Source organism: Pan troglodytes, chromosome 1, assembly GCF_028858775.2.
Source record: "Pan troglodytes isolate AG18354 chromosome 1, NHGRI_mPanTro3-v2.0_pri, whole genome shotgun sequence".
Lineage (NCBI taxonomy): Eukaryota > Metazoa > Chordata > Mammalia > Primates > Hominidae > Pan > Pan troglodytes.
Genome location: NC_072398.2, coordinates 170,117,144 through 170,144,620, shown reverse-complemented (window position 1 = coordinate 170,144,620; position 27,477 = coordinate 170,117,144). Strand labels below are relative to the sequence as shown.

Here is a 27,477-nt window from a genome sequence, read left to right as displayed (position 1 = left end):
ACACACACACACACACACAAAGATCTTAGAACAGTGCCTGGCCAAGAGGAAACACTCAGTATACGTGAGCTGTTACATACGAAATCAAATTGCTCTTCCCCTAGACTTTCAAATTTCCAATGGTCCTAGAAACAGAGCTTGAAAAGAAAGAGAAAAAAAGTTTTAGTGCCTGAATCACATATGTTGCTATTAAATGGGTGAATAAATGAAAGAAAGACACATTTTCATCAAAGACAAATAATAATACAGTCAGTTGATGCAAAGTAGTACTAATGGATGGTGCATATAAGGAAGGCAGCAGGGCACCAAATGTGTTAGGGGTTACTGTGAGCTGGCGTCCTGAGGAGGGTGTTACCTTGGAAAGGGAGATCATGTCCCAGGAGGGCAATAGCTTGAGCCAAGGTAAAAGACAAGGCTGTGTAAATAGAAGAATGCAAATTTCAAAGTGGCTAATGTCCTGTGCCTTTTTATTCTCATTCTCCAACCACGTAGGGAGCCCCTACTCTGCCCAGCACTGTGCTTGGCCTTATAGCTACTCAGATGAGCAAGATACAGTCCCTGCCCTTAAGAATCTCAAGGTCCTTTGGGAGGCTGAGACGAGCAGATCGCGAGGTCAGGAGATCGAGACCGTCCTGGCTAACACGGTGAAACCCTGTCTCTACTAAAAATAAAAATAAAATAAAATAAAATAAATTAGCCGGGCATGGTGGCAGGCTCCCGTAGTCCCAGCTACTCAGGAGACTGAGGCAGGAAAATGGCATGAACCCAGGAGGCGAAGCTTGCAGTGAGCCGAGATTGGGGCACTGCACTCCAGCCTGGGCGACAGAGCAAGACTCTGTCTCAAAAAAAAAAAAAAAAAAAAAAAGATCTCAAGGTCTAGGAGGGAAAACAGACTAGCAGGCAGATGATTCCAGAAGAGGGTGCTAATAGCTGCAGTGGAGCAAGGCACAGGTTATTATGGAAGAACAGAGGGAAGGGATCCAACTGACCCTCACAGCACAGGAGCAGAAGGGGGAAGAAAGAGGGCTTCCCTCAACAGGGGAATAATAGTAACAAGACATCAATAACAGCACAATAACTTCAGTTGAGCACTCATTACATATCAGGGACTACGTACCCTATGCATTTCTTTGCTTCTAACTACACTACACACACACATGCACACACACAAGCGCACACTTAACTATTATTATCTTCATTTTCCTGATTATGATAGGACACAGAATCAGAGTGGTTAAGTAACCTGGGAGAGGTCACACAGTAACCAAGAGAGCCTGGATACGGACAACTAGATTGCAGAAGCAGTGCTCTCAATCTCTCTACGACCCAGCCTCTGAAAATCATGAATATTCCAAATCATATCTCCTTTTAGCAATATATAACAGAAACCAAAACCTCTCCTTGGCGTTGCTATTGTACACCTGCTGACAGCAGAGTCTTCGAGGCCTTTATCGGAATGCACTGCAGCAATGACACAGATGGAAATTCACCATCCTCTGAGTTTTCTTGGGTTCTTCCCATTCAGCAAAAGGGGATAGCTTATTTAGGGGAGCACTGGCCATGATGACCTGAATGAGGCTGGAAAGTGACTTGCACTTTGCCTGAGGCTGCATGTTATAAGGAGACAATTCCCTTTCTAATGCTTCCCCATTGTTACTCAGGAAATAGTCCTCATCACCTGACTCCCTATCTAGGGGGATTCCCACTTCTTATAAAATATACCGAAAGGAAATAAGAAAGGCCAAATTTTGATGGGCTTATTTCTTGATGAGAGCGCTGTTTTTGCCTTGGATTCATTCATGCGCAGTGGGAAGAAGTATTCAAATGACAAGAGTTAAATTCAAAACATGTAGCCGCTTTCTGTTACATTTTTTTTCTAACTGAAGGCAAACCATTTAGATGTTTGTTTCCAAAAAGGCATCTGTCAGCAATCAAAGGGGAAAAATGCATAAAGCAAATGCAATTGTTTGGAGTAGCATTTCCTGGATCATGTTAAATGCTTGAATTGCTCCCCATTATGCTCACCAAATAATTTTATTTCCCACAATAATTGCAATATTTAACATGTTTTATTTAATCTTGTTTTAAGGCTATTAACAAAGGGCCACACTGTGAAAAGATTGATTGCTGCATGGGAAGGACAGCTTCCACCAGCCTCTTAGAGAACAATGATAAAGTTAAATGCACCTAATTGTTCTGGATTTAAAATACTATTATCCAATAATATTTATCATTTTTTTGTTCAAACTATGTGCCCTCTCCTGCAAAATCTTCCCGGCTATTCTATCATTCACAGAGTGAAATCTGGACTCCAGTTTACCTTGTGCTCCATTCATTCATAAATAATGGGCATGCATAGGGTGTTCTGAGTCTCAAAAATGCAGCGACTCAGACAAGAAACAGCTCCAACTTCAGAGGTTGCTGCAGGATAAACTCAGAAACTGTAAAGCTGTGGACCCACAAGTCCAAGATGTCCATGTGCCTGTATACCCTGGGAGAAAGCAGAGGAGACCCTAAAACAGGGAAATTTTGTTTTGTCTGCTTGTCAGAGGCAAGTAGGAATGGATGAAGTAGAATCAGAGGTTGGTTGATTCAAAGACAGAATGCTACTTCATTTCTTTTCTTCTTTTTTTTTTCCTCCTTTTTTTGTTTGCTTGATGATATTTTACATTTTATGTAGAATTTCCAACTTTTTTCCTTATCTTTCTCTAAATGATAAACTTAAGAAAGACTAAGTAATTTTAATGATGCTGCAGTTACATATGGCAATAAGTGTTTTCATTGGCAAGCTCAGGGCAAGTTTCTGGTAGTATGTCCATTGTATTCATTGGACACAAGCTAACAACATTTCCTGTGCTACTGCAGACTCTTCTTCTGAAAAGACAGGTGACACCAAGGTAATAAAGTATACAAAGATACTTCCTAAGAGTGATGACAATATTTACATTTGATAATAATTCTGGCTATCGCCTCTTACCCCAATTTTATTAGAAGAAATCCCATTACAATAAGGAATGAAAAAGAAAAAAATGCCATATTTGTTGTATTTGTAGTTCATTCCTAGAAGCAATCTGTGCATCATGCTTTAAGTTAGAAATATTTTTGGTGCAACACGATAAAATTTGCTTTAATACAGTTATTTTTGTCAAAACAGCATGCTAAATGGTTAAAATAATACCTACTAAGGAAGAGATCAGAAATAGGAAAGAAAAATGCACCAAATTTACCTCTTTGGAACTTAAAATATGCTCTGAATGAGTTTATCTAAATATTATTCAGTCCAAAATATGACCAGAACCAAAAATCCACTGGATAATTAGGCAGTAAATGCACAACTTTTTAAATAATCACAGTTCAACAGCCCTGAGAAATAGTGATGGACAATTCTCCCATATTCTGGAGTACATATATTGAAGGCCCATAGCGGAGAAAACTGTAGGTTCTTGGAGATCAAAGGATCGCTTATATTCAGAAAAAATTAGGATGTGTTTGGTGCACATCCACGAAAATTAGGACGTGTTTGGTACCCTGATAAAGGTATTTCTACAGTTCCTAGTGTCACACAAATTGAAAGAATATAACGAATACAAGTCACTCTCTCTGCTTCTTTCTCCCTCTTAGTCCTAAGTAACATTACTTGAAATGCAGCAATTGTCTGGACTTTTTCTCACTTTAAAAAAAATTATTTTTACAACCATTCTTATTGGTAGGTCCATATTGTGGTTTACTTTTCCATACTAAAGAGAGGATGTGTGGTTTAAAACCCCTGTGAAGAAGATGGCTAGGTAACAGTAAGGAAATCAGAAGTGACTTTCTCTGATTAAGGAAGAGCTCATGTCGAGTTTAGCCTGAATTGTGCTAAACCGAATTGATAATGACTGATTGCTTTGTTTACAAAGAATGGAAAAGTCCAAAATTAATGTATTTAAAAAGACACCAAAAAACATCGGTGGTGCCTAGCCCAGCATAGGTTAGAACTTGTAAAATATCAGTAATGTATTTATTTACTCACATAAATCATACATCTAAACACAATGCCAGCCAAACCAAAAATCAAGAGACTTGAATGCTGCCATCTCTTGTTTATCTTCCTTCATGACTAAATTAACTAATGAGTTAATTTTCAAAAAATAAAGTAAGGAAAGAGAAATATTTTTTCCTGGAAATTTTTTTTTTAACTCCTTGGAAAACCTGTTCAGTTGTTCCCAGATTTAGTTTGAGACTTTTCCAACAGAGATGTGTAAGACAGCAAAACTGAACTAAACATTTTTGTAAATGCACGGCTCACGTTCTTGAGAAAAGTGGCTGTGAAAAACAGATACTGAATCAGACTTAAAGTCAAAGAAGGGGGGGTGAATAGGGGGGAAAAAGCCCAAAACATTGCATGATAGTCTCTAAGCAGTTCCATCTGTCAAGCAGAAATTTTAGGCTAATAGCCTGTGGCGATCTCCCTCCGCAGTCCACTACCTGCCTTTGTCCTATTAAATCTCTTTATTCTCCTTAAAAAAAAAAAAAAAAAAAAAAAAAAAAAGAGGGGGGGATTGGTTATTGGAAGGAAAGGAAAAACCCCGCAGACCAAAATCATCTGAGTGATGAAGCCCTAATTTTAACCACCTCCCTTTGATGTGTAGCAGTGGGCTCTTGTTTTTTAAAAAGGAGAGAGGAGAAGACAGTGCTAGGAGCAGAAGACTTTTCATCTCCACTTCACCTTGCCACTGGGTCTGTGAGAGATTGGTTCATTGTCAAGGAGATTTTTTTTTTTACCCATGATTCCATATGGTATGGACCGGACTACATGTTGCCCCACATGCCACTGCAAATGTTTTCTCAATTAGGTGTCTTATCTCCCGTGAGTTAGCATCAGATGAAGCTTGCTGACAGCGTAATGGCAGGGAAAGCTTCCGACGGCTCCATCAAATGGCAGCTCTGCTACGACATCTCGGCCAGAACTTGGTGGATGGTGAGTTGGCAGCCGGGGCTGCTTTTTTTTTTTTTTTTTTTTTTTCCTTTTCTACTTTCCCTCCCTCTTTGACAAAATGTCCCAGACCTCACATTCATCAAACTCACATTTGATTTTTTTCACACTATTCAGTGAGGCAGCCTCACACTGCTGCCTCTTGCCATCCTCTCTCTGCCACTCTATGACTTGAGTTCCCAGGAATGCTTGCCCTCATTTTCCATGGGACAGTATTTGGGGTTTTCTATTTTTTTTTAATTCTTTTTTAAAGAGTATCAGTTGTAAGGTGGAGGTGGATATTTTAGCCAAGTCAGTATTGGGGGAAAAAGTGAAACATTCATCCCGGCCCTCAGGTTTTGCCCCCTCTCTCCAGTTTCACATCCCCCTTACTTTTGTTTTCAGGGACTATGGGGTGTATGGTTTTCTCTGGCTGTGGCATTTTCTGAGGACGCGTGTTGGGCACTAGGGAGAAGCAACCTCTGAGTGAATTCTAGTCCTGGCCAATTAACTGGATTGCCTAAAGTCACCTGTGAGAGAACTCTGGGTCCCCACTCCCTATTTTCCATCAGGGGACCCACAGCTCTCATCTAACTTTTCTCCGTTTATGTCAGAGCAGGTTTTCTGTCTCTTAGGCACTCTAGCTCTGAGTGGAAAAGACCCGCACACTCTTTTAGTTACTCTGGATATAAATAAAGTTTGAATAAAGTTCTTCCATGCAGCAGCAGAATGAGTTAACTCACATGTCATGGTCAACCAGGACAGACAACCTTTGACATTTTGGATCTATAAGAGGTAGAGTGAGTTGTGAGGATGCACAATAGCTCATTGTCACAGGAGATGCAAGTCCCGTGAGGAAGAGAGTCCTCAAATCATTACTGCCCTCGTTAGGGTGGTGTCCGTTAAGGATTAATTTGTTAGCAGTGCATTTCTAGTTTTCCGTAATTATTATTCTTGCGGCAAGCGTGAATTCTTCCAGGGAGTGAAAAAAAAGTTTGCTGCCAGGACAATGAATGTATTATCCGTTCCTAACTGGACCGTGAACTTCAGCTCATTTCACATAGATATCAGTTTAAGAAAAAAACAGAGAGAGAGAGAGAGAGAGAGAGAGAGAGAGATGTTGAAGGGGGAGACTGGCGAATGGAATTACAAAACAGGGCATGGTCGGTTTCACTGTATGATCTGCAGAAAGAGTTCTCTTTTCCCCTTCCTGGACCAATGGTGGTATCATTTTGGCAAGTTTTAGGAATTCGGAGGACTGAGAGACTGTTAAAAGTGAGCTACCGCAGGATTCTATCCGGCTGCTTCTTGGGATGCAGTATGTCCATCCTAAGGACTGTTGAGTTAAAGTGGTTGTGGGTATGTGTGTACATGTGTGTTTTAACTTGTAATTTCTTAACTAGGCATTAGAAACTTTACCAGTAATTTCAGGACAATGTTACATGCAGCTTTTGGCTAATTAGACTAACAGTAGACTATCCACTTTGACCCTGAACTTTTGTTCAGGGCACTTATTTTCCCATTAGAGTTCTTGCCAGCAAGAACAAGGTTTACTTGTGTATGCTATGATGTTACCTATTGCTTCACTTTATACAGCTTGTTAAACATTAGAAATGAATATACTGATTGGTTTAGCAATTATTTTCTAAGTTGTAAGCTTTTTTTGAAAAAACTGCACGCTGATGTCATATTCTGGGTGAAACATTTTACTTCCTTGTATTTCAACAGCTCATAGATTTTATAGACTGTTACTTTTTATGGCAAATTGTGTCATCTCTCTCTTTTTTTTTTTTCTTGCAAAGATCACCAAATGCTTCTCTTTTTTTAACTTGGAAAACTGTAATTTCTTTTTTGTAAAGTTTACTTGGAAGTTGCTTTTCATTTAAAATTATTTTACAGATGTTTTACCGCCGGGAATATAACATATAAAAGTGGTGGAAACATTTAGCAATGCAGTTGCCTAAAAATAAACAATGTTGAAAGCTCACATGCTGCTGTTTAGGCTGCATACTACAGGGAAGTTTCTCTCAACTTCAGTGCTTCTAGATCTTTGCTTTGAAAAGGAGTGAGAAATCAGAGCGCTCTCTAAAGAAGTTATACAAGTTATCATAGGGAATAAATCAATTTGTTTCTTTCCCTCAAAGGTGACCACATACCATGGCATTTCAGATCTGTCAGTTACCAATAATTCTAATGTAAATTTCCCATTATTGATGGGAAATTGAGGACTTTGATGAAGGAGGAGGCAACTAATTAAAATAATACAAATTTCACATTTTCTCTTAGATCTCTTTCCTTGAATAACATGCTCTCCCTCTCCCTCCATTCACCCACCTCACTATCCCAAACAATTTCCCCAGCTGAAAGAAAAATTTAAACTTCCCTCTGGCTGATATAGTTATTTAATCAAAGGACAGTACAAGATCGGAGTTTCACACTAAAGGCAAATAAAGCTTTAAAATTACCTCATGCGTCATCTGGCTGCACAGACTCCGGGCTCATAGTGGGAACCTCCGGCTTGGTCCTCCCAGCATACAAAGGCAACTCAGTGAATGCCCCCTCCGCCCGTGGAGACGCGGCCTCAGCTGCCAGCGACGGGATATGCAATTTTGCTTTTTAATGAATCGTAAACAATTTGTATGGCAAATGAGTTTGTTTGTTTTAGTTTGGGGGCATATGTTGTACCAGGTTGTAGACAGTCATTACCTACTCCAGAATTTTAGGTGAGAATGAGTAGAGCTCTGGATCATTTTTATTTTTCTAAATAATAAAGACACACTAGGATGAAAGAAACTGGTTAATAAAAGACTGAGAATAACAACCTCTCTTCTCCTTCCCTCTCTCCCCTCTTTTCCTCTCTATCCCCACCCCCTCTCATAACTCACTCAGGCTTACAGTAGGGCTTTAGCTACACTTTTTGATAACTAACTGGAAATAATCGGTTGACTCAATTAATTTTTAATTTTTTTAGGTATAAATTTTAACTTTGTCTTTAAAAGACTACTTTTGTTAAAGAAACAGTTATTTTAAAATATGTAATATGGAGAAGGGCCATCTCTGTCCTCCATTACTTTTTTTGGTTGAACCTAAGGTTGCCTTGAGGGACATGGATATAAGAATGATAAATACATGTTTTATATCAAAATGAAGCAAGAAAGGGGTCTTGATATTGAAAAGTCAAATAAAAAAGTTTATTCAAACCCACAGAGTTGTAAACAACTTAGAAGTTAACAAGCAACCAGGGTTCAAGCATGTACATTTTAACAGTAATTACCTTTGGCGCTGCCACTTATGAGAAACCTTTTGATATCTGAGCCACTTCTCTAATGCTTTAATCATGCAAATCAAGAAATAGATATTACATATCAACTTAATCTAGCTGTGTTGTGACATCGCTAGCAGAAACTCTCCCATAGAAAACTAAAGAAAACCCTCATGAAATTTTCCTCAGCTCCAAATGAAATGGAGGCACCCTAGAAGCATGTATTTGCTTCAAAATATAATTCTGTCCAGCAGAATTATCTCCATTCTACCCATATGGCATGAAATGAAGGCAGAATGAACATTCTCCTCTTCATAATGATAACAATGTGTTATGGAACTATTTTTATGTGAATTACAAAATGCACTTGTCTTGCTTCTGCCCTCCAATTTAAAAATTCATAGTGACTGTGAAATGAAGGCAACTAAATTATCCTACAGCCCCCTCACCCCATGCTAGGTCCTGAAGCACTTATTTTGGGAGCATTCTCTTTCAAAAATTTGACATACAGTTTTAAAATCAAGAACTGTCTGTCACTTACTCAAACTTGTACAACTCAAACTTTGCATACCAGGAAAACACTTGGGCAAAAAGAATATGCTGTGCCTTGTAGTACAAATGCCTACTTTTTAAAGTACACATGTAAAAAATAGCAAGATACTTCTATGAAATACTGCCTTACTATGTTCAACAATTAAAAAAAAAAAAAAAAAACTCAACTCCAGCCTACTTCCCAAATGATTGGCAGCTTTAACCACTGCAGACACAAAATTAAGAACTCATATTTCACGGAAATCTTTTGTTGTTGTTAAGATGTGTTGGATTCACATGTTACGTTGTATTTACCATTTCAATTTTCAAAATTCTCAGCTGAACAACTCTTCTTAATGATTGTTTGTTATAATTATTTGAAGATATTGCCTAATGGAGATTTGTCTATAAATTTGCACTTATGCTTTTATGATAAACTAGGAAATTGCTAAAATATCTATAAATAAAAAGACTCAAAAGGAGGAGATTCAATAAATTATAAAGCATATCATATTGTCAGCACTCAGCATATTTTTAAAGAGTCCATGGTAAACATATTTATACACTTTCTATTTAATGCATTTGCAAACTCTATTTTTAAGTGTTTTCACAGATATTTTGCAGATATTTGCAGTGCAGTGGCTCTACCTGAGCTTATTTTTAAATGCACAATTTTATTTTTATCGACCATTATAAATATATGTAAGTATATTAATTTCTAAGAATACACATTAACTTACAAGATTTCTGTACACTCCAACATTATTTTCTCACAGTATAAGCAGACTGCAAGCAAAATCTGAATGGGATAGGTTTTTTTTCCCTCTCACATATATTAAGAAGTTATCCTTATCATTTTCTTTTAGGTTAGCCTTGTACAATATCTTTTAAAGTACCATTTACTATTTTTAGGGATACATTGAACTATGTTCCTATTTTTTTTTTCTTTAAATCAAATTACGATCCAAATGTACTTCATTCAGAATTGTGATTGGTTACTTAAGCAAGCCTATGTACTTCTACTATCTTTTTAAAAATCTTGATTTCCTGTTGTTATACTCATATTTCCCCTGTGAACTTTAGACAGTGAAATAAATGCTTTGTCCTTACTTATTTTCTAGTTGATTTTCCTTCACCTGTACTGAATATTGACAGGAATGTTTCTAATTTAAAACCAAAAGAGTCAGGGGCTGATTAGAAGACAGGAAATTGGAGGATTAAACTGTCTGGTTGCACTTCCTTTACTTATCAGCACTCAGTAACTCACTCTAGATTACAAACTCAACAGGACAATTTTTACAATCCATTGTTTCTTCTGGATGTTTACATATATACAGTGCATGTGAGGGTGTGCGTGTGTGTGTGTACGCGCGCAACCAGGCATGCACATGTATCTGTATGTGTCTGCATGTGCATTCATGAGTAGGAACAGAAAAGAACCAGCAGCTGGTAGTTATAAGTAGATGCTTTTAAGTGGGATAGTTTTAAACCAAAGGGGCTTATACTATGGGTATGAAAGTTCATTCAAAGACTGTAATCCCAGGATATTCTCAAAACTTTCTTACCAAAACAGTTCTGTGAAACCAAGCAAACAATGAAATACTGTAAGGGAGAAAGCAAGACGCACTATTTTGAAAATGAAAAATAGATTGCAGTAGCCCTAATGCAGTCCATTTTCCTCAAATTCCAAACACCCATATTAGTGAATGAATAGAGAAGGGTACCCATAAGGAGTGAGGGTGTTAATCTAACAGGCATTCAAAACCATTTTGAGATCCCTTTGGCACCAACTGAGAAAGGAATCTTTCTAACTATGGCAGCAGGTCTGAATGTTCCAGGTGAGCATATATGATGAAATGGGTGCTTAGCAGGGAATGAAATAGCAGATCAGGACAAGAGGGTAAGGATTCATCTTATGCCATCAGATCATTTAAAATTAAAAATAAATAACGAAAACAAAACACTGTTCTAGATTTTTACTGTGTCGTATATCTTTGCAGAGCCGTGCTCTGGAAACCATGCTGAGAATTATCATTCCTGACCTCACTCTGCTCACCTCTGTTGCCCTCAATAAGTATTTGTTGATTTGGCTTAAGAGAGTTCTAGATGAATATGTGACCATTTTTCCTGCTTCTAATTGCAATGGTGGGTTCTACTGAGAGATATAGAAGATGAAGAGGAGTATGTGATCTGGCAAAATGAGTTGGTTGCTTAGACTGGTAGAGCTGGGGGTTAACATTTAGGGACTTGTTCTGGTAGCCCTTTATTCCTTCACCTATTCACCAAATATGTATTAGGCCCCTATTAAGGGCCAGAGGGGGTGAAAATCAGTGGCTGCTTCTGCCAGCTGCCATCATTCAAGTTTTAAAAACACTAGGGAATCCCTCCGCACCTAATGAATAACATTGATTGATAACTATCTGTGAGAATCTGTGCTAGGGGCTTTACATTTTTTTTTTTTTCATTTAATCTTCACCACAAACCTATGAAGTAAGCATTATTGTCCCGCTTTATATATACAAGAACCAAGACTAAGAAAACATTGCCCACTGCCCAAGGATGTGCCCAGGCCGAGGATGGGCCACCCAGACTATAGAGTCCACTTGCTTAATCTTAGACCAAATTTGTCTGAAGTTAATTCATTATTTTAGCACTAGAATGTAATGTTATTCAGAACTTCACAGAAGTAGGATCATCCCTTCGTAGGATGGTATTCAAGGGGCACAAGTCTGTTTGCTAAGATAATAGAGGCAGAAAAAATGTATATTGTGTCAAAAGCAAGAATAGGACACAAGTCTTGTGGTGCCTGGTCCCTGTTCCAAAAGCATTGTCCATGTTTCTGTTCTGAAGCAGAAAAGCTAGTCTCATCACCAACAAAAGAAATTCATTAGATAGATGAGAGAGTCTGATGCAAAGAATGCACCTAGACATATTAAAATGCACCTTTTCATCAGAAGGTGCATGCACGGGTCAGGGAAACCCAGTGTGTCTAAGTTCTTGCCAAATATTGAGAACTTTTTTTTCTGTTAGTAATTTCATCTTTATTTAGCAAATATTTCACTTACAGTTTTAAACGGAGCATTCCATTAAAGAAAAAAAAAAAAAGAGGCCATCCTTCCAAAGAAAAGTTCCAGGTTTTGGCTCACTGTCTCCCTTTTTTATAATAAGCAGAAATGCCAACATATAACAGTATTGGTGTTGAATACTTTTTGTTGCCACAGAATTGCTAATTAAAGGTTTGTCCCAATGTAGAGTTTTCTGTAGGAGAAGACACAACGCAGGATATATATTGCCTAATGGCAAAGATCTTAATACACGCATTACAAGTAAACATCTATTTTCCAGACAACTGCTGACTATAAACAGTGTGTTTCAGCCAGAGCTTTTTAATAGTGCCACATGTGGGACAGATTTCTTATTCCTCCTAATCCAAGTTCCTTTCGTGATCCTTGATGTGCACATGCTATTGCCCTGCTGACTATTTTAAATGGATGATAATTGGGAATAATGACCGGGTCAGAGGTAGGGATGTGTAAACCCTGGCAGAGCAACCTTCCACCAAGTCAAAGCACATGGGGCCCTCAGAGCCGGGAGCCGACACTTGTAAGCTGAATTGAGCACACAATGTATGTGGCTGGCCACATACGTTGCCAAATAAATATCACATTACACATCCCATCTCCCCCACGTGACCTTGGTGTAGACAAAGTCTAAACTCATCTAGGAGATGAGAACATTTTTGTTCCGAGAATGATCCCATCTGCCTCCCCCAACTCCCAAATATCCTTCAACCCCTCTCCTTCACAGATGTGTGCTTTTCAGTCCTGCGGAGGAAATGCCTTAGCGGCTGGGTTTGATAAGCCCTCTTCAAATGTTGAAAAGACAAACAATGTCGGCTAAATAATTGATTTCATCTATTCATTTAAGAATCAATTACAGTCATCCCATCTTATCCAAGGAGGATACATTCCAAGACCCCTCGCGGATGCCTGAAATCACAGATAGTACAGAATCCTATGTATACTATTTTTTTCTACACATACATACCTATGATAAAGTTTAATTTAGAAATTGGGGCTAGTAAGGGATTAACAATAACTAATAATAGAACAATTATAACACTATACTATAAAAAAAGGGTATGTGAACATGCTCGTTTGCTCACTCAGAATATCTTATTGGACTGGACTCACCTATTTGCAGACTGAGGTTGACCTCAGGTAACTGAAGCTGCAGAAAGTGAAACCACATTTGACGGTGGACTCCTGTAAAATTATCACATATTGTTTCGTTGTGTCTCACTTTAAGAAAAATGGCGGCCGGGCGCGATGGCTCACGCCTGTAATCCCAGCACTTGGGGAGGCCGAGGCGGGCGGATCACGAGGTCAGGAGTTACAGACCAGCCTGAGCAACATGGTGAAACCCCGTCTCTACTAAAAACACAAAAATTAGCCCAGCGTGGTGGCGGGCGCCTGTAATCCCAGCTACTCGGAAGGCTGAGGCAGGAGAATCGCTTGAAACTAGAAGGCGGAGGTTGCAGTGAGCTGAGATAGTGCCACTGCACCCCAGCCTGGGAGAAAGAGCGAAACTCCATCTCAAAAAGAAAAAAAGAAAAATGGCAACTTCAGTTCTCGTTTTTGTAAGTATGCGAGAAACACCCTGTTATCAGGTGTCATAGCCTGAACTCCGTCCTAATAAACAGTAAGGAATCTTTGCATGCTTGTAATACATTGCCCAATACTGAGGTCCAAGTCAATACAGTATTGTTGGCAGAACTGCATAAGAAAAAAAAAGATAAATAATTGACGTAGGGGGGAATAACTATAGGAGGGGTTGATATAATTTCTCAATGAAAAGTCAAGAAATAACAAAGCTAAAAATGGGGAGCACAAATGCACACGCCTTCAGACCAGGCAGGTCAGCTAAGTGGAAGAGGCAGTGGGGCTGTGATAAGTACACTCAGGGGTGTGTAGGGCGGGGTGGGGTCTGTGACAAACTGGAAAGTGATTTACCACAAACAACAACAGTGAATACAACACTGTACTAACCAAACAGAATGCATCTGCTGCCTGGGGCCTAAAGCTATTGTGCATACACCATGGATCAGAAGATAGAATGAGGTTCTGGCATCAAAGTGTTTTATTCTACAAGAAGAAAGAAACTTAAACCTTACATGGGAAAGGGATTACAGCAATGTAACCCACATAAATTACTACACTACAGGTTAAACCATTCACGTCTGATCTTTTCTTCCTGGCAGACTTTTGTGGGTGGGAGAAGAGAGTCAGAGGACCATGTCAGTATCCAAAATAGGAAAAGGGGCCCTGGCGCAGGAAAGACACTTGGCAGACTAGAGATGTTGGGAGACGTTGGAGGATTCATAGGGGATGCAGAAAAAGAAGCCTGGTGATGATAGAGACCAGCAGAGCCTTACCTGCCCACTCCATTTCCCTCTACTCTGGCCCCAGATTTTTCATCCATGGATTTGGAATCCGTAGGGTCTCATGGACTATGAGTTCCAGGAAAAGATTCTTCCCTAGCACTCAGGCTGATGCTCATGCCCATTTTCTCCACCCAATAAACTGTACCCTTCCTGCCAGGCTACGTACAAATGAAGGCTTCTCCCTGAAGCCTTCTCAGGTCCCTTCAGGCAAAATGAGTCACTTCCCCGCCCCCTCCCTCTGGCCTCACAGCTGCTTGCTCATAGTACTATGACACTGATTAAATTGTGTTGGAGTTTTTCTCTTTACTATCCAACCCCACTACATTGCTTGTTGCTTAAGAATAAAGACTAGGGTCTTACACTTCATATCTCCAGTGCCTAGCCTTTGGCAGGTATCACCTCCCTACCCGCCCACACCACCCCACCCCCCCCTCAAAAAAAAACAGTATAGTTCAGTAGGAGGTGAAGTTGGGGAAGTGAGGGCAAGAAGGGCTAGTGGGTCTTCCAGGACTCTGCTTCCCCCAGAGCAGGAGCCTCAAGACTACAAGAGGTAGACTATCCAGCAAACTGCTGCCTGCCATGTGTTGATGGAGATTTGTGATGCCTGTGTGTTGACTGCTTGCTCTGTGTAGGCACTGAGCCCAGCAAGTGCTCTACACACATGGGAGCTTTTCTCAAAACATCCCTTTGACATCAATATCATTGTTTCCACTCCACCAATGAGGAAACTGAGTCATAGGGCTGAAGAAGCCAGTAAATAGTCTGAGAAACCCCAAAGCTGAGTTCTCCTATGCTGTGATGATGCTAATAGGTCCAGCACTGTCATGCTCTAAGGCTCAAAAAAAGACTGTGATAATTAAATGCGGGCAACATTTCACGTCATTTTGTAAAGGAGAAGACTGGAGCCCTAAAGGCTAAAATTCTTCCAAAGTCGAAGTATTGACAAAGTTTTGGGTCTCGAATTGAGGCCTCTAGTGAGCTTCCTGCTAAATACCCATGGTAGAGAATCATAGTGTATGCTATTATTTAATTAAAACCAAGCAAGCATTTTCTCCTTCTCTTCAGTTATAGGTTAACATGAGATTTTCATTTTTTTTTCTTTTGGCTTTTCTGTATCTTTTAATTTTTCTTCAATGAACATGTATTTTTTACTTATAAAATAACATTTAACAAAATCATACTCACTAAAGATATTAGTCCGTTTCTCATTGATCTCGTAAAAATGGCAGTAGCAGATGTCATAAGACTGGTCTTTGAGGATGTACATACATTCAAAGTAGAGTGGAGCCCATTTTTTTCATTAAAGTCCATACTCAACGGCTCAATTGTTGTTTTTAAGACTCTCTTTATTTATTTATTTATTTATTTTGAGACAGGGTCTCACTCTGTCACCAGGGTGGGGCGGGAATGCAGTGGCACAATCTCAGCTCACTGCAACCTCTACTTCTCGGGCTCAGGAGATCCTCCCACCTCAGCCTCTCTGAGTAGCTGGGACTACAGGTACGCACCACCACCCCCAGCTAATTTTTTGTATGTTTTGTAGACATGGAGTTTCGCCATGTTGCCCAGGCTGATCTTGAACTCCGGGGCTCCAGCAGTCCCCCTCCTTGAGCCCCCCAAAGTGCTGACACTACAAGCGTGAGCCACCACTCCTGGCCAAGACTCCTCTTTCTATAGTGGGTCAGGTAGTTCTTCCTATTTCCCATTTCCCAGTGTAGCAGCTGTCAGAAGCACCAATTTCTGATTAAGCACACTGGTCAAATCCTGGCTCTGCCGTGGATGTGCTGTATATAACCACGGGATGGACAGTGACATTCTGAATCTGTTTGTGTCTTCAAATTGGAAATAAAATAATCATAGTGCATTAGGAGGATTAGATGAAACAATGCATATTGCATAGTCCAGAAATCTGGGAAGAATTCTCACACCTTCCTCTTGCTTACCCAACATCTAATCCCAAATAAATCCTGATAAATTTACCTCTTAGGTAATTCCTAAATCCATCCACTCTTCCCATCTCCTCCACTCTCCCCCCATCTAAGCTACTCTCTATCTAGCCCACATTACCATAGTAGCTTCCTAACTGGTCTCATGGCATCCTTGCCCTCCACAATTTATTGTTTACACTTAAGGCTAAAAGATCTTTTCAGACACACGTAATCATCATTTCAATGGATTACTCTTGCTCCTAGATAAAGAGCAAAATCCTTAATGAGACCTGCATAGTTTTGCCTTTCCAAGCCTGTCTTGAGTCATTCTTCTCCCTAAACATACTCTAGCCAGTTAATCTTCTGTGAGTTCCTCAAAACCCCCAAAATCTCAACTCTTACCCATATTAATCTGCTTTCCCTAGAAACATTCCTCTCTTTGTAGTTAACACTTCTACACCATTCCCAATATGATGTGGCCTTTTCATGAAAACTTCCCTATCCCCAGACTTTATCAAAGGACACTACTGATAAACTCTCAGAACATTCCAGATGTTCCTTTATATAAACAAATAGAGCTGTTATGCTTATAAATATGTGTGACTATTGGGTTACTTTATGTTTCTCCCAAAATAATATAAGCTCCACGAAAGACAATGTCTTACTCATACATGTTTTCTTGCATCCAGGACAGAACCTGGGTGTTTAGTAAATATTCATTGATTCAATAAGCACATAGACAGTAGAGTGGCTGCCATAGTGAACACCGAGATATTATTAACCATTGTTGTCATAATTAATATTTGCCACAAACAGAAAGGTGTTTTAATGTGGATAAAGTCCCCTTTTATGTCTTTAAAGAAAATCCATTTCTCTCTAGTAAAACAGAAATTAGAGACTAAAGAGCTGAGAGCCCCACCCCAGGTTTGGGACCTGGCTCTGTCATGTGCTAGGAATGGACTTCAGCCATGTGATTTCACGTCTATGACTGTGGAGCGTTATATGAGTTAATGCCACTGATGTGATTAGCATGGTACTTCGCACACGGTAAACATTTAATAAATGCTTTATTATTACTTTCAACATTATAAATGGTCCCAAATCTTCTTCCAGTAATCTGTATGGCCTTTAAAAAGCCCCTTAAGCTTTCTGGTTGTCAGTTTTGTCATCTTTAAAATAATAGTGTCATTTTTCCTATGGTTCATGAGGCTGTTTCAAAGATCAAATGAATCAGCAGGGAGAAAAAGCCTCTCTGAAAATTAAAAAAGTGGGATCCGAATAGAAGAGGCTACTATTGCTAAGCCTAAAAACACAGGCTGCAAATAGACACATTCTACCAAAATCATCATGGCCTTTTCTTTTTCTTTTTTTTTCTTTTTTTTTTTTTTAGATAGAGTCTAGCTCTATCTCCCTGACTGGAGTGTAGTGGCGCGATCTCTGCTTACTGCAAGCTCCACCTCCCAAGTTCACACCATTCTCCTGCCTCAGCTTCCTGAGTAGCTGGAACTACAGGCGCCCACCACCACGCCCAGCTAATTTATTGTATTTTTAGTAGAGACAGGGTTTCACCATGTTAGTCAGGATGGTCTCGATCTCCTGACCTCGTGATCTGCCCGCCTTGGCCTCCCAAAATGCTGGGATTATAGGCGTGAGCCACCGTGCCCAGCCCTCATGGCCTTTTCTTTATCTTCTCTTCACCATGGGCCATATGGGGGAAAGGAGAAGCAGTTCAACACACCTAGTCAACAATGACTTCAAGTATTGATCATTGAAGGGATGTGCATGCGTTTGTAAGGGGAAGAAGAGTGAGAAATTAATAAAGAGAGTTTAGCTTAAGAGCACACACTCTGGAATGAGAATGCACATTTTGAATTCCTTCTCCACAACTCACAGGCAATGTGACCTCACGCAAATTGCTTAATCTACTCACCTGTAAGTTGGACAAATGCTAGTACCTGCCTCATGGGTTGTTGTAAGGATTAAATTATCTGTATAAGTCACTGAGAATATTGCCTAACACATGTCATACTCTTAATAAAGATCAGCTATTAAGATTGTAATCATTTTCATCAATATCATCATTATTATTTTGGTAACTATAGTGTTTTAAGAGATTAATATTCAGGGGCCTAGAAAGTTAGCAAGCTGGGGCCGGGCGTGGTGGCTCACACCTGTAATCCCAGCACTTTGGGAGGCCAAGGCGGGTGGATCACCTGAGGTCAGGAGTTCGAGACCAGCCTGACTAACATGGTGAAACCCGTCTCCACTGAAAATACAAAAAAAAATTAGCCGGGTGTAGTGGTGGGCGCCTGTAATCCCAGCTACTTGGGAGGCTGAGGCAGGACAATCGCTTAAACCCCAGAGGCAGAGGTTGCAGTGAGCCGAGACCATGCCATTGCACTCCAACCTGGGCAACAGAGCAAGACACTGTCTCAAAAAAAAAAAAAAAAAAAAAAAGTTAGCAAGGTGGTTAAAGAATATCTAACAAACATTTTTACTCAAGATGGTATATTTGGATTTTGAAGCAAAGAAATCACTTTCCCACTGTGTTAGATTAATTGGCCCCAACAACTGAATTTGCCTAACACAAGTGCCATGTGTCTAAGACATCTTCTCTGTAACAGAAAATTTACGAAAAACATCCAACTAACAATAGATTATCCCACACTGTAGAAATTCTGCATTTATGATAAAAACTTCATCCAAGCAGATGTGGTCCCTTCTCAAGGTACAATTCTACTTCCCAAGATGATTACTCAGTGAGAGAGGCCTATAGAAAACTTCCTGTGTCACTTAAATTCATGCAGAGCTACAAGCATGCTTTTGCTACTTGGAATTGTCACAGGTTCAGCTCAACAACCTTTAGTCAACAGTTTTTTTGGAATATCCACGACCTTTTGTTCCCTCGGGAGATAGAATCAAAATGCATCTATTAATCTTGAGTTTATTTTATTTCATTATTCAAGAAAACTATGTTAGGAAACTTTAAGAATGTGTTCAATAATAATATTAAAAATAATAGTAATAGATTGCATATATTGAACACATCCATGGGCTAGGCCCTCTACTGACTATTTCACTTGTCTTACATCATTTTTCTCCCACAATAGCCCTATGAAGTATTCACATTTTATAGATTAGCAGCCAAGATGTTAAGTAACCCTACCTAAGGTTGATTCAAAAATCTAGTAGGTGACAGGTATAGGACTTGAACCTTGGCCCAAAACTCATACTCTAAAATTTATAGCCTGAACCACCTGGATATACTAACTAATTTAATATGTTGTTATATTAATGTTTGTTGTTTAAAATTTACATTAGTTATTAATCATATCATTAATAGTTTTGCACATGGAGAATAATAACCACAAAGTTGTCATGGGGATCCAGGACTTAAGGTTGCAGGACTAAAGACCTGGAAAGTGTAATAATTAAGCCCCTTTAGCCCCTCTCAATGCTAAGTCAGTTAAAAGAATTGGAGACCTCTGGTTTGAACGGGCTTCTAGCTAGGAGGCCCTAATGGAACCTTTCCAACCTTGTAATACTTAAGACATGAAAGAAGACAGGACATCTTTAAAATGCTGACAACTGGTACCAAAAATGGACTCACTGACAATTCTGGTAGGAATTGTCACTAACTACATGTCTGTGATATTGAATAGAAACATACAATTAGTGGCCCATGACTGCTATGCTGCAAAAATAAAATAAAAGGCCCATGTGCTCACAGAAATAGATAGGAGATTTTTGGTGGTATCTACACTGTCTGTCTGCTAATTCAAAAACACAGATTCTAAAACACATAGAGATAGCCATTCCTGTTTTGCCACTAACATTTCTGCACTCATTCAGATAACGTAACTACCACAAAACAATTAAGTAAGGGTGGCAGGGAAGCCAGCAGTGACACGCTGCATCATCTGAAGTGTGGTCCCACTAGTAAAACCCAAAAGACAGTCAAGAAATGGAGAAAGTCCTAGTATACATGCATGCTGGGAATTATAATTGTATATATTCCATCTGCTCTGAATGTTAGGGAGTCAAGCACTGGGTTACAAAAAAATTCTTATCACAGACAAGCAGAATAGCAGAAAGGTCCTACTACACTGGAAATCAGACCAGAAGATCAATCTTATGTACAGCTATAAATCTGGGAAGAGGATTCACCAGACCCCAAATGGAGAGTGGATGGATTACCAGGAACAATGTACATACCCAAATGTAAGTAAATACTAAGTCCAGATAATTCTCTCCACATCTGAAAATGGATAAAAATTTTGTATTTTTCCACTGCAAAAATGAAAAGTGTTACATGCTGCTGAAGAAAAGCAAAGGGTGACTCAGAATGAAAATATCTGAAAATCGTTAAGTATAAAAACTGTAAGAAACAGATTTAAAATTTCTGTTCTTTAAAACAAGAGTCAAAAGCCATTAGAAGAAAATAAGAAATAAAAACTAGGGGGTAGAATTTTAAATGAGAGTGACAAACTAGCAATGCAAGAAAACTAATAATGCATTAGCAGTATTAAGACTGCTATGGAGCAGAATTAACCCTGTGAAAATTGATCAGTAATTTGAAAGTCATACTTCCAATAACTTTCCCAGACACAGACAAATTGCCCAAAGCATAAAACACACATGAAAGAGAATGACACCTATCCCAGAAAGTGAAGATCCAACTCAAGAATTACAAGGGTGTTTCCAAAGAAAACCAGAACAATTGAATAGGAAACAACAATCAAAGACATAACAGAAGGAAAAAAAGCTTTCTGAACTAGATGAGGGTAAAAAAGGATGCACATGCAAAACATTAATAGACTTAGCCAAGTTTACTTTATTCCAGGCCAAAATAAATGAGCAATCCACACCTGAACTCAGCCTGCTTTCCAGAAACAGAAAAAAGAATTGCTTACAAAATGGACTAGGAAGGGGAGTAAAATTTCACTGTCTTATCTCACATAGAAGAGATTCTAAAATTATATTTAATTGTTGAATCTGATAATTAGAAAAATTAAGATCAAAAACTGACTTCTGGAAAACTAAAGTGAAGTTGAAAAGAGGATATAAACCTTCCCAATTACTAAGGAAGTTAAAAACACACAGGGCATTCCATATATCAAACTCCTAAAGCAAAATAGAAAAGAAAGAAAGAAAAAGAAAGAAAGAAAGAAAGAAAGAAAAGAAAGAAAGAAAGGAAGAAAAAAAGAAAACCATGTAGAACAGAACAACAGAAGTTAACAAAGCAACCCATCTGACAGTAAATACAGATGGCTTAAATCCCCTTTATTAGGAAACAAAAGTTCTCAAACTGGAGTAAAAAATTAAATCCAAATATCTGCTGCGTTCAATAGGCATATCTAAAACAAAAGTGTTCACATTAAAAATAAAAAGAATGGCAAAGAGGTATTGAAAACAATAAAATGAAAAATAGAAGTGATAATATTAATTTCTGGCAAAGCAGGCTTCAAAGCAAAAGCAATTAAATAAGAGCAAATAGATTATGTGTATATCATCTACTATTTATATTACTTATGTTGATAAATTGGAAAATGAGATAATGAAGTTACAGTAGTAATTAGTCTCTTCATGCACCAACTAACCTAATATCAAATGATATAAATTTAAAACTATTAGAAAAGCAGAGAGAAACTGACAATACCACAACTGGTTTGCATGTAATTTTAACACAGATTTATTTAATTTTGATAGTTTTCATTAGGCAAGAAATAATGACATGGACAATTTGAGTAAATATAATTAATACTATTAAGGCTCCTAGACAATGTTGGCCTCTATAAACAGAGAATATGGCACCTTGAAAAGTATTTTTAAAACCTTAACCAAAAATTTACTGTGTTATGCAGATGTGTGGACATGCACACACACACACACACACACACACACACCCCCCAATATATTCCAAAAGTGAAAATTGCACAGGCTTTCTTTTCTAGTCATATGCAATAAAGCTAGGAAGTAACAGAGAATTGTCAACATCATACTTAATGACAAAACAAGAATTATTGCCATTAAAAGCAATAACAATGTAAGGATGCCCACAATCACCATTACTATTTTTTCTTTTTCTTTCTCATTTTCTTTTCCTTTTTTTTTTTTTTTTTTTTTTTTGTCGTTGAGATGGAGTCTCACTCTGTTGCCCAGGCTGGACTGCAGAGGCACAATCTCAGTTCACAGCAACCTCTGCCTCCCAGGTTCAAGCAATTCTCCTGCCTCAGCCTCCCAAGTAGCTGGGACTACAGCCATGTACCACCATGCCCAGATAATTTTTGTATTTTTTGTAGAGGTGGGGTTTCGCCATATTAGCCATGCTGGTCTCAAACTCCTGACCTCAAGTGATCTGCCTGCCTTGGCCTCCCAAAGCACTGGGATTACATGCGTGAGCCACCACACCCGGCCACAGTCACCATTACTATTTAATGTTGAAGAAATTCTGACCATCTCCAATGATATGAAACAGAAATACAGGTGTAATTATTAAGGAAGACTAAAGAATTATTATTTTCAGATGAACTGATTAAATACTTAGAAAATCCAAAAGCACCAGTTGAAATTAATAAGATAGAGTACTAAAATGATAGCCACAAGCTAATTATAGAAAACAATGGCAGTTAAAAAACATATGGAAAAATGACTCCATTCCCAGTAGTAACAAAAACAAAATTATAAAATACCTAGAAGTAACCCCAAGAAGAAATATGTGCAACTTAAATGAATAAACTATAAGTCATTACTAAGAAGAGTTGATTAAACATATCTCCAGTGTGGGGATATAACATACTATATCCTAAATGTTTCAAATGTAATAATTTTCCCTCAAATTGACTTATACTTCCAACGACATTCATGTCAAAATCCTGAAGTATTAGGTTTGTCTGTTTGTTGCTTTGCTGGAGCTTGCTGGAATTTACATAGCAGAAAATAAACATTTTAAGTTCAAAATTATATATAAATGTAAGAGACAACTCTTAAAATTCTCAAAAGGAGGGCACACTCTGTGCTTGGAAAGGGTTAATTCTGAATAACTTTAATATTATTTATAGACCTTTTGCCTTTCCTGAGCCAAATTGTTGCCTTAGATTTATCCTCTGGGCACTTGTCAATAGCTACAAAAATATCTCAGCCAATTAGCATTTCTAGGCAAGAGCTACTCTACTTGATTTTATTTTCTAGTTAACTGAAAGTTAACCCAAAAACAACAGCATACTTTTCTGCCTCAACAAGGAATTAAGTTTGAATCTTTATTTAATGCATAAGGATTTGCAGAGTTCAGAGTCATGTTTCTGAGCATCAATTTGTGACTATATATAATGTTCAATTTAGAAATAGGAGGAAATTCACAGTTATTGAACACTATACTGTGTGTCAGGCACTTGCTTGATGTTGTCAAACACACTGATCTGCACCCTTTCAAGTGTTAAGTATTGTTATCTCCATTTTCCAGACAAAAGAACTGAGATTCAAAGAGTTAATAAATCTCCCCATATCATAAAACTACTCCAAGATGGTCCCAAATCCCATGGTCTTTCTTTAAAACTAAGCTAGAGACAAATCTCCTAAAAGTGGTTCTAGAACAGGGCATTATAAGCACACCTAGGAGTTGGAGATCCCCCTCCACACATGCCCATAGCCCACAGACTCTGATATGCCATCCAAGATGGGGTGGGGTGGCAAGCAGATATGCTTTGAAGTGTCTTCCCAGTTAATTTTGATACACCAAGTAACATTTTTGAGAAAAACTGATTTCATTTTCTATACTTATGGTTGCCTATTTTCCTATTACAGTAATTAGAAAGCAAGGGAAATATACACATTTCTACTTAATTTCATTCAGAGGCCAGGGACGGGGGCTCACGCCTGTAATCTCAGCACTTTGAGAAGTTGAAGCAGGAGGATCACTTGAGCCCAGGAGTTCGAGACCAGCCTGGGCAACATAGCAAGACCTCTTTTCTCCAAACTAAAACAAAAATTAGCTGAGCATGGTGGCATGCGTCTGTAGTCTTGGCTGCTTGGGAGGCTGAGGTGGGAAGATCACTTGAGTCCAGGAGTTTAAGGTTACAGTGAGCTATGATTGTGCCACCGCATTCTAGCTTGAGTGACAGAGTGAGACCCTGTCTCTAAAAAAGTAAAATAGAAAAACAAAAAAATTGGTTCAGAATAATAAAGGAATTTTGTTTATTTTGCTTTTGAATGAATTCTTTTACTACTACAGGCTGTGTGGATTAAATGAGGTCTGCCATGAGACAAATTAAAATGAAATACACCAATATGAATTTAAGCTTACAACAATATCTATAAAAGCTCATTAAGAGATGCATAATCTCTCATCTACTCAAATTGTTGATCAAACTCCTCTCTACCCTCATTGTGCTATACCTTCTGTGCTGTACTACAGTGGTGGACTGAGTGATCCTTCATGTGTGAGTGTGTGAGTGCCTGTGACTTTGGTATTAGTGAGGGCTACAGATCTGGTTACTGCCACATCACTGTCTTTTTTGAATGCTGTCTGTTCTCTCCCTTTGCCATCATCTGCAAGAGCATAAGAATGGTGTCATACTTCTCTTGTGGATCAGGGTTCTGAGGAACTGAAGTTGCCCCAAACCTCTGCTCTTGAAAATGAGGGCAATGACTTATTTGACCTATTGCTTGCCTAGCTCTTTCCCTTTAGTCCACCATTTTGCCTTGATCACATTATTTTCTCAGTGATCCCACATAGGTGGGGTAGGTAGTTACCTATGCTCTAAATAGGTGCAGAGTCTCAATTCTTTCTATAACAAGCTATCTCATGGCTAAAATGCCACCTGTGGGCACAGCATGTCCTTTCCCTTATGAGTGAATCAGTTTACTAGATCAGTTCTTAGATCCCAGTGGAGTGTCAGGATAGCCTGAGCAAATGTGAATGTTTGGGTTGGTTCACCCACCCTGCACCCACCAAGGAAGGAGAGAGAAGGCCAAAAGAAAGAAGCAGAAGCAATTGGAAATCAGAGGCATAAAGGTCTAAAGACAAATATCATCCACTTCTGCTTTCAAAACCTCACTATTGATTCTACTATCTCACCTCTAAAAACTTGAAATATCACAGAATATTTGTCCTTGTCCTCAGTCCCTGGTAAATGTGCACAGATAAGCAGCTATCATTTTTCAAATCTGGAGCATACTAACTCTGGTGACTTTTATTTCACCTAATCTTCACTTGAATTTTTCCTCCTGGGCTTCCCCCTGTAACTTCGTAAGACAGCACTTATTGGATGTGCCACAGTAAGAGTTGTTTTCTGCCTTTGGAGTTAACATCAACATTAGTCACATATCCCCAAACCAATGTGAGAGTTTTGTTACCTCCAGCAACCATCTCCAAAGAACACAGAGGAATGGCACGGTATTTTCTATAAGTCCCCCGAATCATTTCCAGAATAATTCCAGTTATTTATGAAGCATCTTTGTTTGGATGCAAATATACCATTTAAAACCCTCTATGAGTAGAGACAGTGCTGATCTTTGTTACGTTAAGCCAGATTTTCCAAAAGTATATTCTGCAGAACCCTAATTCCTAATCACCTGGAGAAAATAAAGTTTCCATGGTGAAATAGATTAGGAATGTGCTAAATCAGCTAAATGTGCTAAAGTTAAACTTATTTATTGACTGCTGAATATCAGTGTCTTTAACATGCTATTACACTTTGTGACTCTCCAAGAACAATTTTATAATAAGCAACATTTCTCAATCTTGTGTAACTTTGGGCCAGTTACTTTATTTTTTATAAGCCTCAATTTCAGTCTCCTCATCTTCAAAATTAAGTGTTTAGACTGGATTGTTTCAGCATTACCTTCCATGTACCATCCCTAAGAGTCTATGACAACTTTTCATTAAAACAAAGGTTTCTCCTGGAGATACTACCTATCACTTTTCTCTACTATCTAACAAAAACCCTCTCTCAGCTATGTTACTGTGGACATCAGGACAGGATGAAGACTGTCTACTGGGGAAACTTCAGAAAGAAACTTTATAATCATTTCCAACCGGATGAGAAAAAGAAAGAGAGAAAGAAGGACTGCTTGGGACTATTATTAATTGTGATAACAACAGTAAAAACTGTACTCCCCTTTGTTTTTTTCCATCCTTACCAGTTTCAGCATTGATCTTTATCTGAAATTACAAACATTTCTATGACAATTTGCTTCCATCCAGAACATCTGGTATCTGGCCAGAAACTGTAAATTGATGCTACCCGCTCTAGTGTCTGACTTGAGAAAGGGGCTGGGAGGGGGATGGTAGGAGCAGAGGAACTGTGGAGACAGACGCTGCTGAGACATTTAAAATGCACTCTCCCCTAATAGGAAACAGAGCAGACTGTGATAGAGAGAAGGGAAGGAGAGAAGCAGCTCACTGCAAATGGGGGCAGGGGAGGGAGGAGGAGTGCCTTGCTACCAAAGGCCCAGCACCCGGCAGGGAGGCCTGGAAGGATGCAACAGGAGTGGGGTTGCCTGATAAGACAGCGATAGAAAACCAAGAGATAAAGGAAGTCTGGCCAGCAGCAGCTAGTCTAGAGGCAGGCAGGGAATCACCTGACGCAGACAGCAAGGGGTGACAGAAGCTGGCCAATCAGAGAGCTCAGCACAAGAGGAAGGGCAGTGAGGTGCAGGGTGGCATGGAGGGGTCTTAGAGGAATACCATTACCTTGCCAGCTTTCGATCAAGATGTACAGTTTTTCCTTATGGGGAAACCAGTAGGGCATTCAGCCCACCAAGCTAGTGGCCAGTTAGCTAAGATGTATTTAACCTTACAGGTGGACAGAGTCTCCAGAAGGATTTTGGCAGGAAAAACTGCTGTTTATATCAAGATGTTACAGAAAAAGAAAGCTGAAGAAATTTCAGCCCTTGCTGTCATTACTAAACTCCTTAACCAATCAACTGAAAGTTTTTTGTATATTCAGAGTCATTCAACAAGAACTTCTGGAAAACCTGTTATGTTCAGAGCTGGGATAGAAAGGCCAAGTACTGAAGATACAATGGGAAACAAGGCATAGGCTCTGATCTGAAGGAACTTTAAGCAGTGTCCTCAGGTGTAGACTAGAAAAAATTTCTGCCTTGCCTCCTTCAAAGGCGTAGTGGCAATGGTAGATGTGAAAGCAAAGCTGTAAAATATTGAAAATAATACAAATAGGAGGAGATGAATATTATTACCTATGCAGCTTTAAGTCCTGACACTTTACTTCTGAAGTGATCAGAATTCAGTTTTGTGACTTTGCTCTTCCATCTTTACAAAAGTTTTCTAGATTCCTAAACAATCATACCACTTCCCATGAAAGGAGCTGTTCTGCATCTTCAAAAAATCATTAGGCAT

The 27,477-nt window shown here is 38.9% G+C and overlaps 1 protein-coding gene across 5 annotated transcripts in view; it reads right to left on the bottom strand.

Annotated features, from left to right (window-relative positions):
* LOC107966870 (uncharacterized) overlaps window positions 1–7,838 on the bottom strand; it is a 212,585-nt gene extending 204,747 nt beyond the window's left edge. For 2 of the 5 annotated variants that reach the window (XR_008547701.2, XR_008547705.2), the window contains exon 1: window positions 7,420–7,838. The gene's annotated coding sequence lies outside the window, so the exon portion shown is untranslated. The remainder of the gene's footprint in view (window positions 1–7,419) is intronic. The other 3 variants (XM_063801269.1, XM_063801272.1, XM_063801268.1) reach the window with 2 other exon arrangements.
* Window positions 7,839–27,477: the final 19,639 nt, after the last annotated feature.